This window comes from Chlamydotis macqueenii, chromosome 1 (assembly GCF_036417535.1).
Source record: "Chlamydotis macqueenii isolate bChlMac1 chromosome 1, bChlMac1.mat, whole genome shotgun sequence".
In the NCBI taxonomy this organism is placed as follows: Eukaryota; Metazoa; Chordata; class Aves; order Otidiformes; family Otididae; genus Chlamydotis; species Chlamydotis macqueenii.
The window spans coordinates 183634653-183651601 of record NC_141556.1 but is presented as its reverse complement, the minus strand read 5'-3'; the positions used below and the strand labels follow the sequence as shown (position 1 = coordinate 183651601).

At 43.4% G+C, this 16949-nt stretch overlaps 1 protein-coding gene across 3 annotated transcripts in view; it reads left to right on the top strand.

The window, feature by feature from the left end:
• The first annotated feature begins 6850 nt into the window (after positions 1-6850).
• ENOX1 (ecto-NOX disulfide-thiol exchanger 1) overlaps positions 6851-16949 on the top strand; it is a 371002-nt gene continuing 360903 nt past the window's right edge. For 2 of the 3 annotated variants that reach the window (XM_086741768.1, XM_086741750.1), the window contains exon 1: positions 6851-7155. The gene's annotated coding sequence lies outside the window, so the exon portion shown is untranslated. Of the gene's footprint in view, positions 7156-7279; positions 7397-16949 lie in introns of those variants that run through there. The other variant, XM_086741760.1, reaches the window with a different exon arrangement.

The following is a 16949-nucleotide window of genomic DNA, read 5'->3' as shown; positions in this document are numbered from 1 at the left end:
ATAGCCCATGTAAGAGTTAGGCTTGCTTTGGGTGACTTCTAAATAAAAATGAAACTTGTGTTACAAAATGAGCAGAACAGTGATAAAGCACAATGGGCATTCAGGAAATCGGCATCAAAGAGACAGCATAAAGGTCAAAACACCAATCTTCTCTTTCAAATGATCTCTGAAGCCAGGAAGGTGTATGCTGTCTCAGTGACAGAGAGGTATCTAATTCTCACAGAGTTTTGATGATGATTTGGCACCTACCTGTCACTGGTGCCTTGGGGACATCTCCAGCTTACAAATATTATTATCTTTTACTTCGCTAAGGTGGAAACTGAAACTGCATTTTAGAATTTGTCAATCTGCTATTTAGCTTGTGTTATCCACGCCGTTTTTCTGTCTGTGTTTACTGAGCATATGTAGTGTTTTCCTTGTAAACTGTCTTCATATTTTCTCCTTTGGGATTATAAAGACCTTGTTCAGCAGGCTTTTCCTCATCTAAGTAGGAGTGATTATTTTGACGAGCCTGCTTGAGTTAACTGGAGTTTCAGTGGAACTGGCCATATAGTGGAGAATAACCTACGTGACCAAGGATGCAAGATTCGGTCCAAACCTTCCACTTCTGATATATGATGGTTTTAAATTCTCCCAAATTTTATTTTTTCAGATTCAGATTTCAAGCACAGGTTTTTTTTTCATTTTCTAATGGCAATTGGAAGATGAAAGATGAGCTCCAGGGCTGGTGACAATTCTCAGGACTGACAGCATTAGCTTCTGTATCCAATCGTACAGCAACGATGCAAGCCGTTAGCATAGGGTACACGGGGAGCTGTCAGGTCTGTAGCAATCCAATTAAGTTACATGGTTTCTAAAGCTAGATGATTTGAGGAAGCTTAAAACAGAGTTAACACTGTGCTGTCTCAACGGCTGTGTCAATTATCTGGTTGGATGTGCTTGTAGCTCTGGCTGCTGAAGCATGTGGACTTTTTTTTTTCTTTTTTTTTTTCCCTAGAGCAAGACAAGGGAGAAGACATTTAAGAGTTAATCAGTATCTAGCTTTATTATTATTTATTAAATTAGAATCCTTATATATATTTGAAAGAGAAGGTAATATCACTTGGTGATTACATAATGTGTTTTTCAGGCCTTTTGCTGAAACTGAAATGCTAACGTTCCTTTATAGTAGCTGAAGTGGTTTTAATTTGTATGGAGGTCACTGTTTGACCTTTGCTGTGGGAAGCCTGTGTGGCTCTTGTCAAAATATTTTCCTTCCAACCTTTAGTTTCAGCTACCTGCCTGCATTTCTGTTTGTGCTGTTGCCATTATCTTTGTATCTGAAATGCATGAGACAGAAAAGGAAAGCAGCTCTGCAGCATAGCTATGATTTTTTTACAACTTCTGTCTTTGTGGCAAGCTCTGTGTGAAGTCCCTTCTGAGCTCAGCCCTCCATCTTTCTAAGGTGTGCAAGGACTTGCAGTCAGGACTGCAGGTTCCTCAAAGATGCATGTGCTTCTTTCTTTGTTTAGTAATTTGTACAAGGAGCTGCCTTATATGCTTTGTGGGAAACATAGGCAAGATTACCTTATTTATTTTATTTCTGCTTCTTTTTAATTAGAGAAGTTGTTCATCCACCTAAAATAATCCAGCTCCTCCCTCTTGGTGAAAAGCCTAAGGAAAGAGAAGGGTCAGTCATTGCTAACAGCACTTGGTATTCTTCATCTTATCTGGAAATCAGAATCAATGTCCAGCCCTCCAAAAACACTCTCCTACCAATCCTGAGAAGCTGTCATAGTTTTGCCCCGCTAGAGACAAAGCTACACAGTTTTTCACTCACTCTCCCCACCCTCCAAGAGAATAGGGGAGAGATAATATAACAAAAAGCTCAAGATTTGAGATAAGGACAGGAAGAGATCATCCAAATTATCATTATTGGCAAAACAGACGTGACTACAGGAAAACTATTTCAATTTATTTTGAATAAAACCAAAGCAGGATAATGAGAGAGAGAACAAAAACAGCTTCCCCCCATCCCTCCTTCTTCTCAGGCTTAACTTCATTTAGTTATTTCTACCTCCTTCCCCGCCCTGAGTGGCACAGAGCAGGAATAGGGAATGGGGCTTATGGTCAGTTCATCACACATTGTTCTCTGCTGCTCCTTCCTCCTTCGGGGGAAGAACTCCTCACATTCCTCCTCTGCTCTATCGTGGGGTCCCTCCCACAGGCCACAGTCCTTCATGACCCCCCAGTTTGGGATCCTTTTCCATGGGTCTCCTTCAGGCATCCACCTGCCCTGGCATGGGGTCCTCCATGGGGTGCAGGTGGATTTCTGCTCCTCCATGGGCCTCCTCCATGGGCTGCAGGGGGACAGCTGGCCTCACCACGGTCTTCACCACAGGCTGCAGGGGAATCTTGTTAGGAGCAGCATTACTCCTCCCCCTCCTTCACTGACCTTGGTGTCTGCAGCCGTTCCTCTCACAAGAAATTATTCACAACAGGCAGGCAGATGCCTCTCAGGTTCTCTTCACATCTCATCTCCTCTCCACTTCTTGCAGCCGGGCCGGGCCGGGCCGAGTTGGGCCAGTTGGTGGCCCAGTGGGAAGCCAGAGGGTGAGACCTGCAAGGCCCACAAAGCTCACACCACCCCCTCTCTGCCCCCCGCTTCTGCTTCTTCACTACTTCCTTTTTTTTTTTTTTTTTATTTTTCCCCTTCTTAAATACGTTATCGCAGAAGCATTATCACTGAACATTCCATCACCAATTGACTTGGCCCTGGCCAGCAGTGAGTCTGCCCTAGGCCCAGCGGAGTCCACTGGACAAAGGGGGACAACTTCTAGCAGCTTCTTGCAGAAGCTGCCACCGTAGCCCCTGTGCCCCAACTACATAAAACTAAGACAGAAGCAAAATCACATCTGTGACAAAACTGATGACAAATTTTGTATTGATTTCTGAGGGACCATGATTTCAGCCCAGGTACATAGATCTAAGAAATGACTAGCTTGATCTCATCTGCCACTTCAGAGAGGGAAGGAGGAGAGATGGCCACGTCTGTACAGGAGTGAAGACAATGCAGCTTGTCAGGTGTTATATTTCAGGAAAAAAGTGAATTGCAAGAATGAAGGAAAATTTACAAAATAAAGCCAAGGAGGGAAGAACAATGTGGCTGCACATCCACTCTGGAGATCCCCAAACCCAACCCAGCTGTGCAAAGGTTCCTCAGAATTTAACACTACCAGAGTTGATAGAACTATTTAATTTGTATACCATGTAGTGGAGAACACATCTTACTCTTGTTTACCATATTAGACTTTGATAGAAAATTAAATGTTTTTCTTGCCAGTTGAGTTAGCGTGAGCATTCCCATCAGCTCATATCTTGCAGAAAAGGTCCTGCTAAGTTCAGTGGTTAGCTAAGTCTGGCTTCTCGTGAAGAATACGCCAATAATGGTGCTGATATTGGTGGTCATTTTTTGCAATGGTTTTTAAAGGGCTGAACCACAGATTGCTTCTTGCTCAGTTGCTTTGTCTACCTTTTTGATATCAAGATATTTATCAATACATATTGATATATTTCTTCCTAGCATTCTCTTTGCAGGTCAGCAAAACTGACCCATGAAGATAGAAACATGCTTGTCTTCCAGTACAGAAATTATATGCTCAGTACAAATTCAAGTCTTCTGCTGTGAACTCGAGCACACCCTTGTTTGTGGAAGGCAAAGGTTGAAAAAGAAATGAACAAAAATGGCCCATCTACAGTCACTGGCAAAGCTCCCGAGAGAAAGCCAGGAAGAAGAAAGGGAATCAGGAGAATTGTTAAACACAGAATTTCCCCTTTTATCATATTTCTAATCCCATTTTCTTGGCTTCTTTTTGTCTTCCTTTGTTGTTGTTTGTCTCTAGCATGTACATGCTCAAGGCTTTATAACGCTTCATCTTAAGGGGGAACCTGAAGAGCGTATTTTGCTTGCTAACGAATAACCTGATTTTTTTTCATCACTGAAGCCAATCAGAGGCAGGAGATTACAATCGATGGAGGATGAAGATTTGCATATTAACAGTGCGGTTATTGAAGAATAGCTGTCTCGTATTTAGACCAAACTGTGCCCTCCGATTCGCCAATATGGGCTGCCAGCCAATGCAGATGAGGGATTCAAAGGTCAGATGGTTTTTCTTTTTTTTTTTATTTAAGAGAGAACCGTACAGTGCTAATATAAATCAGATAGCGAAACCCGTGTGCAGGAAGCCGAGTAAGCAGAGCGAACCCGCTTGGCTCTTGCTCTGTAGCGGCACGGCCGCCGTGCCCTCTCGTTGGCTCCGACGAGTCTATCCCTGCATAATGTATCATATTGTGTATATTAATGTTTCGGCTTTACAGTTCTATTTCCATTAAGGGAAGATTGCCTGTGAGCCTCTTAGTGGATAAATAGGAATTTACAGCTTTCAAAAATTCTCTTAAAGCTTGCAGGATCCACAGAAGAAGGAATTACACATGACTATTTTTGAAGCTTTAAAAGGTCCAGAGGACCTAATTGTGCTCTCAGAGATGTCTGTGCAGCTCCAGTTGAAGTCTTGGGATATAATGCATGCTTATGCGACAGCTAAAACCAGTCCCTTTTTAAATTTAAAAAAAAAAATCCTTCAGTTATTAAAAAATTAGACTGTAAAGTCTTCAGAGTCAAGCCAGCAACTTCCCAAGAGCTATTCAGAATGCAACAAAGTGAGGTCTTCGCTGGAACCTGGTGCTGTACCAGCCTACAAATAACAAATAAATTCTGAAAGTGTTAGTGAAAATCACGTGAAGAAGGTAACACCACCTTCTGCAGATTCGTGCATGCGTGTTTGTGTGTGCGAACTTGTCCAGGCAGTTCTGTGGGAGGGGAAGAGGGGACAACCCTAAATTGCCATAATAAATAACCTTATCCAATGTTTTCACTCTTCAGTCAGTTACGTTATAGACCAATATCGGCAGAGGTATTTCCTTTTACCTTTGTTTTATATCAACCAAGGCTTCCACAACAGTCAAGAGAAGTGTGTTTAAAATGTCTGTGTTGTGTTTGTTGTTGTGTGTTTCTGATTACAGTTGCATTCAGTGTTAGGAGAAAGAGATGAAGAAGTAAATTTAACACAGATAAAGACAACAACCTTAAGAAATCTATTCAGACACTGGAGTTTCTGGGATGTTTTTAACTAGTTCTTGATTTCACAAGCTGATTTACACTAGAGGTGAGGTATGAGTTGTGCATGAACTTCCCCGCAAGTTTTCTGTGTGCTTTTTAAAAGGTGCTTGCTTAAGAATGAACAGGCTTAGGGCCTGTGCTTTAAAAAACTGAAAAGATGTGTTTTACTGTAAATAATATAGAAGAGGATTCCTAAGTTATAATTACATCTTACTTTCATCAGGGTTACATCTATCAGAAATGCCTCCAGCAATTTTTCATTTATTCAGTGTATTGCCACTAAAAACCAAAGTAAGAACCGGTGAGGAAATAAGTAATCCACATCTGCACTGCCGGGCCAAGAGTGTCTCCTGCTCCTCAGCAGAAGTAGTTAACACTTTCCTAAATCAGTGCATTAACTTCTGTGTTTCGCCTTCCACACGTGTGTCCTTGTATTGCCCGGGATAATTTGTGTCAGTATTATTTGCTGTCACTTCTTAAACGGAAGCTGTGACACTAACCCTGCCAGCCAAGGAAAAAAAGCTACACGCAGAGGCAACACAAGCCAGTATTGTTTAAATCAGATGAGCCCAGTGATGTGGGAATTGCTTCTTTTGCGTAAGTGTGCTTGCTGGTAAACCCAAACCAGTGGGCTGGTGAGCATACATAATTAGCCCAATACCTGTGGATGTAATTCAGTACCGCTTTGGTGAAAGAAGTAGTGTGGAAAAAGACAGGCAGGTGATTTTTGTCTCAGATTTTCATCCTACCACTAGAAATCATAGCTGCCGTGCGCAATATTTAATATCTGATGTTAGTTTCCACCTTTCAGCCACAGCCACTTTTCACTTACCAACTAATCGTCACCTAGAAGTGTGCTGAAACGTATTATGAATGGGCACACAAAGGCTTTCTCTGGCACTAAATCACAACCATCTCTTACAGCGGCCCTGCATGGTAATTCAGGCCAGGAGAAGAACAGGCTTTTCCCATTCAAATAGCAGGAAGAGTTCAGACTGGCAAGCACCTTCTGCTTGGGAGCCGAGATGGAGCGACAAATTCTTCGGTAATTCTCTGCTCAGACGAGGTGTTCAGTGGCATCTCTAGGAGAAGCCCTTGGCTTTGGGGAAGCACTTGTTGCCCCCAGCCCCCCTGGGGCCCTGCACCTTGTCCTGGGAAGGGATGTCCTTGGCCACCTGCCCCATAGCTGCGCGGAGGAAAGGTGAACTCAGGTGCTCTTGCCACACTTGAGGGTTTTCTCCTCCCTGGGAGATGAATAAGCCAAAAAAAAAAAAAATTAGATCCTGTAGCAAGGGGTGCTGGTTTTAAGCCATGGCTAACAGGGAGGTGTGAGCCTCTGCAGACAGGACATGCAACTACTTCTCGCAGGAGGATTTCCAGAGGAAGCAGCAATCCCCACCGGGTGGGATGTAGCTCCCAAACCTTCCCGGAGTGCTGTGGACAGCGGCCGGGTGTCTTCGAGGGGAGGCCTCGGGGACAACGTGCGGCAGGATGCTCTGGAGCTCTCCTGGTTTGCGGGGCGTCCGTTCCCCCCGCCCCGGGGGCCGCAACCGTCCTCCCGCCGCCGGGCTGTGCGTTCCCCGCCCCCCTCACCGCCCCTCTCCCCCTTCCCCCTTCCTTCCTTCCTTCCTTTCTCCCTCCTCCTCCTCCTCCTCCTACTCCTCCGGGAGCCTTGCCTCCCCTGCACACCTGCCTCGCCATTTGTCGGCGGCTTTGCTAGGAGGGGAGAATTTTCCCTCGGTCCCTTGCAGCATCCCTCCCCGGCACACACGCTCACTCGCACACACGCACACTCACACGCACAGACCGAGGCGCGGCGCTGCCCGTGCACCGCGGCCCCGCACCCCCCCCCAGCCTCCCCGCGCCGCCCGGCCCCGCGTTCCCCGCCGCCGCGGGGCGTCGTCCGCCCGCTGCAGCGCCGCCCGGCCCGGCACAGCCGCCGAAAGAGGGAGTGTGGGGGGGCGGCGGCGGCTCCCGCGGCCCCGCACCGGCAGCCGGTAGGTACGGCGGTCCCGCGGTGGCAGCTCGCCCCGGGCGGCTCCCGGCGAGGGGAGGCCCGGGGAGACGCTGCGGAGGGACGGGGAGGGAAGGGAGGGCGGCGAGAGGAGGGCGAGGCGAGCTGCCCCGGCCCCGCCGCAGCCCCGGCTCCGGTTGCGGCTCCGTTCCCCACGGCGCGGGGGGGCCGTGCGCCGCCCCCGCCTCTGCCCGCCGCACCCCGGGGCGCCGGGGCTCTCCCCGGTGAGTGGGAAAGTTTGCTCTCCTGGGAGCCCGGTTCTTGTTGCGTGGGGTCCGCCTGTTCAGGGTGGGTTTTTACCTTCTCGTTCCCGCTAGCGGGCTATTTATTTATTTATTTATGTTTTTTTTTCTTCTTCCTTTTTTTTTAAAAAAATTATTTTTAATTGCAGTTGCCGCTGCAGCGGCGGGAAGGACGGGGCTCCCGCCGCCGCCGTGCCCCCGCTACGCCGGGCAGCCTCCCGCGGGGCACACGCGTGGGCGGGCGGGGTGGGACCGCGGGGTCCCCTTCCCTCTCGCAAACCCGCCTCTGCCCCCGAGAGTGAGGTGGCTGCGGCTGCGAGGAGCCCGGCGGCCCCCCTGCAGTTCGCGGAACAGTTTTTGGTGGCAGCTCGGGAGGTGACCGTCCCACCCCTCTCCTCCTCTTTCTCCCCATTCCGCTTTAAAACGCATTTCAGCGAAGCTCTGAGGTGACAGGATCTCATTGTGCGACCGGTGAGGGACAGGGGAACGGCCGGGCACCCCTTTTTAAAATTTTTTTTTATTTTTTTAATATATTTTTTTTTTGTCACTGGCAATGTTATTGTCGCGGGCATAGCCGTGTCCTACCCTGGCGAGGAGGAGTGGGATTGGTTCTGGATCGTGTCCATCTCTCGTTGCTTTGGTCGAGAAGTAGCTTGCTGTTGTCTCCGGTGGAAAAAGCTGCCTGGCATTTTACTCTCCTGCTCTTTAATTCTAAATGTGGTTTTGGTGAGGGCTCCTGATTTCTGGAAGGAAGCTTAGAGGCTGAATAAATCCATCTCTGGGCAGGAGGGACAAGAAACTCTCAGATCCTTCCCATGAATTGTGTGTTTTCTATGTTGCGTGTTCTTACTTTTTTTTTTTTTTTTCCCAATCACTGGAAGTTCTGCTGTAATGTGTCAAAAGCTTTGATGTCCTTTGCAGTGTACCTCATTCATTTATTTTTTCCTCAAATTTAAAATGGAATGATAAAATGCATAGACATTAATAAATAAGTTGAAAGGACTTTGAAATAGTGCATGTTGTGCATGGTGTGAAATTGTAGATATACATAAAAGAATAATAACTACTCTGCAGGTTTTACTTAAAACCTTTTTCTCTATGGCTTTGTGTGCCAAACTCTCTTCATCTGTCTCTCAGCTTTTAAGTATGATTGGTTTCTGCTGTTGAGGTCTCGTGTTGTGTTGTGGGGATGCCTTGATAGGCACCCACATTTGTCTGGTTTAATAATCTTTTATTCCCTCACTTTACAAAGACTTGCCACTGTAAAAATGCATGAAATTTGCTAATGTGGCTTTCAATTTAAAATATTTTCCTGATGCTTTGATTTATTTATTTATTTATTTATCTATTTATTTATTTATTTATATTACAACTAAAGGGGGGAGGGGGAGGAGGAGAGTAGGGAATTGTCTCCAACTCTTCTCTCTGTCCAAATGTGCAAAAAACCCTGATTACATAAAGAAATTAAGGCACTGAAACAACCCTGAGCTGAAATCAAGAACAAAAATGACTCTGGCATGTGTGCTCGCCCGCACCGGGCGTTCTGCAGCATGTGGTATTTACAGAACTTGCAGCGTACAGTAGCTCTTGAGTAGTAAGAGAACGTTTCATATCCTCAGAAGCAAGAGAGTCTTTGACGAGTCGGCAAAACTATAGATACAGTCAAGGAATGCTGATACACGTGTGTGTGTGTGTGTATATAAATATCAGCAGATTGATTAAGTTCGTTTTTGTCAGGATAGTTTGTCTTCCCCAACCTGGAATATACAGATCCTTTTCCCTAAACATTGAGGCATTTTTTACTGTTTCTGTGTGCGTGTGTTTTAATGTTAGTCTTAATCTCTCTGTAAAATATAAAATAATCCGGTAATAGATTTAGAAGACTCTATTGCCAGGCAAACCAGGCAATAGATCATGAAAGCAGACAATAGTATTTTGTTTCCTAGCAACCCCCTACTGCGAACAGAAAACAAAACGATGGTGGATGCTTCCACATCAGGATAGCTAAATGTTGAAGCCTCCGAGTAGTAGGTACAGAACTACTAATTGTGCTGTAAGATTTGCTCCTGCTTTGTTTCAGCTGCTTTGTCAATGTTTTCCCTTTTGTGAGGAGAGGATTTGCTGGGCTAAATGCGAGTAAATCGTTAAAATTTCACTCTGCTCTCTTAGCTTAATAACAATGTCTGTTAGAATGAAAAGGGCACAAAATTAAGTAGTGGCTGTAGAATTTTTGCCAGTGAGAGTGATTTGAAATACCCTGTTCTTATTGCTGGACTGTTTCTAAATCTATGCTATGACAGACCCTTGAAAATCAGATTTATAATTTCCTTTATCCAGTATACCATATCTCTCTTCGGACTTTGTCTTGTTAGTCATCCTTTAGCTTTGTGTTTTAAAACTGCATTGGTTGGAATGTATTGAAAGAAAAATCATAGCCACTCACAGGAATGGGAAGTAAAATCCTCGGTGCTGCTTTGCCATGTTTACGTTCTTGGCACCCAGTTCACCCCTTCAAAAGAGCTACAGCTATCACAGTGTGGCAGGATCGGGTCCTGAGCTGTGATCTTTCTAAAAGTGCTTTTGATAATGCAGTAATTCCCTGAGTTGAACTGCCTGAGCATTGAAATGGCATCTCGACCCTGGACCAATCTCGGATGCACTTTATGCACCGCCATCTATCTGAAAAAATCCATTAGTGCAAGCTGTGGATCTAACCCGCTATCTGTGCTTGCTGCCTGTCGGGTTTCAGCCTTCCAGCAGGTGTTGGTGCTTGGAAAGCTGCTGGAGATGCTGAGCTGAAGGGGGGAAAGGCGGTGAGTAAGCACAGATGAGTAGTTGTGTGTACAATGTAGCAGAGGAGGTTCTATGCTTTTGCCTCTTCCTGCCACCTTTCCTTCCCTCATAGGAGAAAGTGGCAAAAAGTTGTTCACAGAGTTTCACCTGTAAGTCTTTGCTATCCAGCGGTATTTTCAGTGGTCGCACTGTAAGTAAACACAGTGGTAGTTTTTCTATTGGTTGCACTAGTGAATCTGCGACCGTGAAGGTATTATTTCCATCTGGGAAACTGTAAGCTCGCAAGAAAAATTTGCTGTCGGGAAGACAGCGAACTTAATCATGTATGCATTATTAAAAAACAGTATTTGTGCTAGGCGCGGGAATGGCGTTCTCTGAATGACTTTGGGGTTCACAGAGTTATTTAACAGATCCAATATACAGTCATGTACAATTTATTTATATTGCCTATAGGTATTTTTCTGGTTCATCTCAGGTACTGAGGTACAAAACTGTTAAAACAGATGCCACTTCAGTAAAAGGTGTGGAAGTGGAATGGTCAGAGAATCTTACAATTCTGATAAATATCAATGAGCAGCTACTTTCTTGTCTATATTTGAAATCACACATTTTGGTGCCATAGCATTTGTGGATGGTTTAGTTTAGAACATGTTAATTGAATTTTGGAAGGCTTTATGGATTGAGAGGAAGTAGTCATTTTCCAATTTTTCTTCGCCGTTTCTTTCTCAGATGGCAATCCTCCCAAACCTCGAATCTTACAATTAGGTAGTCCACAGATTAAGCTTGGTATGGCTGCCTAATTGCAGTCCCCGCTTAGCCTCTGCCTGTGTTTACCAGGCAGCAGAATGAAGGCAAGCGAAGAAAACAAAAAGTACAAACAAAAAACAAGGGGGAGAGAAAGGTCGTGAAGTATTCTGCTTGTAAACAATGGAAGACATTTGGAAGTGATTTTAAATACTCTCCACAAAATTCCCATTACGCCAACTGCATTCGTTGCTGGTGATGAATGTAAAATCTTATATCTGCTGTCATGTGGGTTGGTGACTGATGGAAATAGTCAAGCCATAACCAAAACCAAAGACTAGTGCCTTCTTCCCCCTTCTCTCCTCTAAAAATCTATCATTGTGGAACAGTGAGTGAAGTCCACTGCATTTAAAGGCATTTGGTAGAGATTAATTAAGAAATGGACAGCTTTGTTCTCTCCGTTCAACTGTGCAGTGATGGTAGCGGTTAGTGAGCTACCACTAGCTGCATATCTAGTGCTGCATATCTTCCTGAGATACACGTGCTTGTTCAAAATTTTCACAGGACTTCTTTTTTTTTCAAGAGGGAACTGCAGTAACGAGAATGTAAAGTGAGTTACTGCATGTTTAGATCCTATGGACTTAATTATTACTGTACAGTTGCATATTTACTTAGGTATTTATTTCCTATTCTTATTTTAAGAAAGGAACAAAGTACGATGTCAGTTTTGGGCTTTCTTGAAGCTTCATTTTTAAATTCTGTAACATAAAAGCACCAAGCTGTCAATTCTTTCCAAATATGGAAAATAAACCATCCAAGTGATTACAGAAACTGAAGATTTAGTTCAGCAAAGCACTGACTTACATGCCAAGCTTTTTTTTTTTTTTTTTTTTAATGTATGCTTAAGCTCATCTCTGCTTGCCGAGATCAGCTGGATTTAAGGATGTGGTTAAAGTTAGGCATGTAATTAAATGCTTTGTTGAACAGGGGCCTCGAGCAAAACCTATAGCCTTTGAAACTAACATCTTTGCTTTTGAGTAAACAGAACTTAAAGAGAATTCCTACAGGATAGTAGAGTGAAGGGAACAAATTGGGAGAAAAAGCAAGTTCACAGGGGTCTCAAATTGGGAACGTACTGGCGGGTAATAGTGGTGCTGGAAGGGATCTAGAATTAAGACCCAGCAGGAATTAATACATGAGTCTGCAGAGTGACTTGATTACAGAACAGCACGGTTCGTGGTTGAGCTGACAAGAAAAAGGTACCATGTCCGCGAACAAAGAGGTGGGAATTCCCTTTTTATAAGAATCTGCTGTGAACACATCTGAAAACTCTGAACATTTTATCAACAGGAAGATATTTACAATTTGAATGAAGCTTAGAAAAGAGAAACAAAATACCTGAGGGTCTGGAGGAAGTAGATGATGGGAACTATTAAAAATAGACATATTTCTAGGCTGGCACTGAATATGGGGAGATAGGTTAACTACATTTGGATATTTGAAGTGTATTGTCATCAAAGGAATTAGATTTTTTTTGGTGGATTATGTGAGAGAATACCTAGAAATAAATGGAGAAATCAAGGAAATAAAAGTTTAAGATGAACTCTGGGCAAAAACTTAATGACAGGAAAATGTATTGGAATCTACGTTAATCCATATCTAGCGAGAGCCCCTCCACCCCTCTGTGGATGTTTAAAATAAGAGTAAGCAAGTCACTAGCAAATGTACTGGAGGAGGCAATTCTGCATTTTCAAGGAGATGGAGTACAAGATCTAAAAGCCCTTTTTCATGTCTCTGTTTCATTCTAGTTTTAGCTGAAGGTTACAGGAGAAACTAGGTCAGATACTGGGCCAACCATCCTTGACTTGATTCTTCTCAAACTGGAATTTTCATACTTTGGCCAAGAGGTTTCCAGTACCAGGACAGCTGGGTTTTGTGCTTTTATGAATGCATGACTCGGAACAGGGTCATCATATGGGCTCAGGTTGAGTCAGTGCTGGGGTGGTGGATCAGCTATGGTAGATTTTTGAGTAAACAGCTCTGGTGTACTCATTTGTTTGTTTTCCCTTTTGAAAACAATGAGCATCCCAGGATAGTATAGGGCACAGAGGTGACAACTTTCTTTTTGTTGACAGTTTCTACAGCATTTTGTTTGATCATCTAAGGAGGCTTACTGCCATCAGGTAGCAATGATGGACAGTAGGTACTACTGCTTCCTTCCTGTCCCCCCTGTCAGATGCCCTGGGCTCGTAACAGCTGTCTCCTGTGATCTGGCTGGTCTGTGTGCATTGCAAGGCCTGGTGACTACTGCCATTGGTGGCATGTTTTCTGGAAGAGGCCGAGACATACAGATGACCTTTCCCAAGGTGCGTTGCTCCCTCATCTATTCAGACTGGGAGAAAACTCAGCCAAGGAAGATGCAAGTTCAAGGTGTAGTGGCAGTTTTCTCAAGGAATCCTTGCCTGGAATTATGTTATTATGCTGGTTTCTTGCAATTCATTTTACTCAAAGCAAGTATTCAGAAAAAAAATCCTTGTGCAGACTGATACCGTCAGGGAATGTTTTCCAAGAGTCATGCCAATTGCAGAGGAGGAGGTGGATTTCCCTCTGCCATGCTTTGTGGTTACCTGACAGCCAACTGTTTAGACGAGGCCTATTTTGGTAACCACGAGGTAAAAACAAGTGATTCAGAATAGCCCTTCCTTGCGTGATAATGATGAAAACAGTGATCTTGCAGGAGTACCACACGCAAGTGAAAGCTGATCTGGGGCAGAGCTGGTTGGTGAGACTGACCTTTGGTTTAAGTACTTGATGGTGCAAGAAATACATGTTTTGAAATTGTAGAAGACAGATTTAGGTTTCCTCTGTGTTTTCTGTGTGCAGAATAAGATGGAAAAAATTGGTCTGTTAAAAACCAGTAGGCTCCCAGTACACCCCAGGTGACTGCTTAAAAACAAACACTCTGACAAGTAAGCCAGACTCAGCCCTTGCTGGAGTTTGTCTCTAGGGGCTGGTTGATAATGTTGGTGATAGAGGTCTGAGAAGAGGTTGAATGAAGCTGGAGGAAGGGTTTTCTGTGTTTTGTTTTTTTTTTTTAGGCAGAACATAAGGATTAAGACTGAAGTTGTTGCCAATGCATTGCTGATGTTAGAGAGACAGTTTCTTGATGGGTGGATAATGTGCTGATGGATGGATAAGGTAGATAAAAAGAACCCATACCACTGAGTAGATCAAACTCAGTAGTTGCTGGTAATGAAACTGGGTAGATTGGTTTACTTAGGATTACTTGTGTGTGTTAGTAACGCCTGAAGGTCTAAGTGTGTGTAACATCAGACTTGTTGAATGGAATCATTTAGACTGAAAGATACTGTGTAAATATAAGATTATTATTCTGTCGCCTTTGCAGGAAGAAGCTAGGTCAACAACAATCTTAATTACAATTTGTTTCTGTTAATAGATTTTTGAGATATTTTTAGAGTTAAGTTAAATGCATTTTTATACAGGTACTTTTAACATAGTGTTAGAATTCAGGATGTGGGGTTTGGTATACTGGATCTCATCAATACATGATGAGGAGCAGTCCCTCCATGGCCAGAGTGGATAACATACAACTATTTTGGTATGGCAGGTTGGCTTTATGTAGATTTTAAAGGGATCTGTGCCCTACATACAGCGTAAAAATGCATTAGGATATAGCAGTTCTGCCTGGGTTAGAATATAGTGAGAGTTTAACAGTATTTTTTACAACTCTGTTTAGACTTACCCATACCTGTTAGGAGGCATTTTGACAGGGAAGCAAAGAAGAAATGCAATAGAAGTAGCTGATTAAGGCATGGGGTGAATTGAGGGAGGTGGAATGCAATAACCAGAACGAGAGTGCACTCTTAGAACCAGTGCTGCCACTCGTGCCCTTATGAGAAGAGTCAGGAAGAGTTTCAGCGATGACAAATAAGTTTGTTTCATCTGAAAGTAGCAGATTGCTTCCTAATATTTTACTGGTCTGACATTCTGTGAAATTGTGTTATATCCTAATTCAGTGGCTCCTCTGCATATAGAATAAGAGCTTGCTATTTTCTACCGAGTGAAGCAGTTCCCTCTCATTCTGCAGTGGCAGAGGCCTGTATTTTGGTGGCAAAGATCCATGGATTAATCTCTTCTGATGACTTACAGTACATGTTGGCATTACTTCAACACTGACTCAGAAGAAAGAGTTGCATTTACCGAATAAGTGATCCACTTAGTTTATTGAGAGTTTTCCTTGGAGGTGTGACCCTTGCATAGCAGTGAAATCTGCTGAGATCACAGCCCAGGCTGCTGTGGTTATAGATGCATCAAAAAAAAGTGTGTGCTTATGGTCCTGTGCTGGCAGATAAGGACGACAGGCACCTGGATGTGGATTTATGAGCTGAAAAAGGGCGGTCTACGCACGCATCCTCATGCCTCCTCTGCATGCACACGTCTGGCTTCCACCATCATGCAGAGCATAAACGGAGGTTATGTGTTATATCCTTACATGTGAAAGCTGAAGACTTAAAGGTCCTGGAAAGTACGTTTGATTTAGAATTTTCTTTATGTTGTCTTTCCATTAGCTGGCCTAAAATGAGCATCTCTTAGGTTAATTTCATTTTAGCAAATGAAAGTACCCTTGGTTGTTTTTTTGATTCAAGCTTATTCCTATCTTAACAGTAAAAGGAAATACTGCTCATGCTGATGACTCTCTTTTTCTGGAATGTAGTCTCTCATTTTCTTTGAACCAGATAGCCATTACCATTTTATTTCATCACCAGCCTGTGAAAGAAAACATATTTTCAGTTCCTAGAGGGAGCCGGACTAAACTTGAGCTGATACACTCCAGGTGAAAGGCTCGGTGTACTGTTGCCAATCTACTTAGCTATCCAGTTTCTTGCCAATTCTGTAAGGTTAATACTCTTACAAAAAAGAACATGTGAAATCAGGTGCTGAGCATGTGTCATTAGTTGGGTTTTGCAGTTTTATTTTTCATGATGCGTTTGTTTAACTTTGGTATCATAATGCAGAACATACGTAATGTGTAGTTTATGTTGTTTTCCTTGCAAAATAGAAGGCAGCTGTAATTTCAGCCTAGAAAGGAAACTATTAACGTTTTTTAAGTAAAAGAGGAGGGCTGAAAAATTGGAATTCTTTTTAAGTTTCTTGGAAAATATTAAGGGAGATTATGTAACTGCATAAGGTCTCTGGGGAAAAGGAAAGAAGGCTCGCTGATAATGAAAGAACAGAGTAGCTGCTTAATGTAATCCGCTCTCCATGGATAGTGATGAGAAGGAAGAGAATGGAGCACTGCACAGTCAGCGTGGGCTTCATTTGTTCCAATCTGGAAGGAGGCAGCACATCTGACAGCACAGTTTTGTACAAGGCCAGCTTGCTAGTCTTGCACATAGGTTTGCCTTTTCCATGATACAAAGTTGATTCTGTTTGGTACTATATACCACAAATAAAATAGAAATGATAAAAGTAATAATTTTCAGGCTCATCTTGCCCAAGAATAAAGGGAGTAGCGTGAAGCAAGTCAGTCAACCTGCTGTAATCAGTTATTCTGTACCTAAAGAATAAATGTTGCAAGAGCAGCTAGACAGAAAAGACTAGTGGTCATCTTGAAATCATGCAGAAAATCCTTTTCTTTTGGTTCTTCAGTGTCAAATGGACTGCCAGATGAAACTGAATATTGAATTGAAAGCAGAAGATTGAGTTTGGTAATTCTGAAGATGGGATGCTCTGACAACCCTTTCATCATTGAAATATAGCTGTCATGATCACCGAAATCACTGTGCTAGTTGTTTCAGTGGCTCTTCAATGTTGCTTCGTTCTAGAGGAATCAGTTTGTTATCGGGGAGGACAAAGAGCAATAGCCAGTACTATCTTAAACATTAGGAAAATGAAGACTTCAGACTTGGTGAGGAGCTTCCTTTCATGCCAACATTGCTGTCAGCATAACGCATAATGAGCAATATAGGGTGAGATG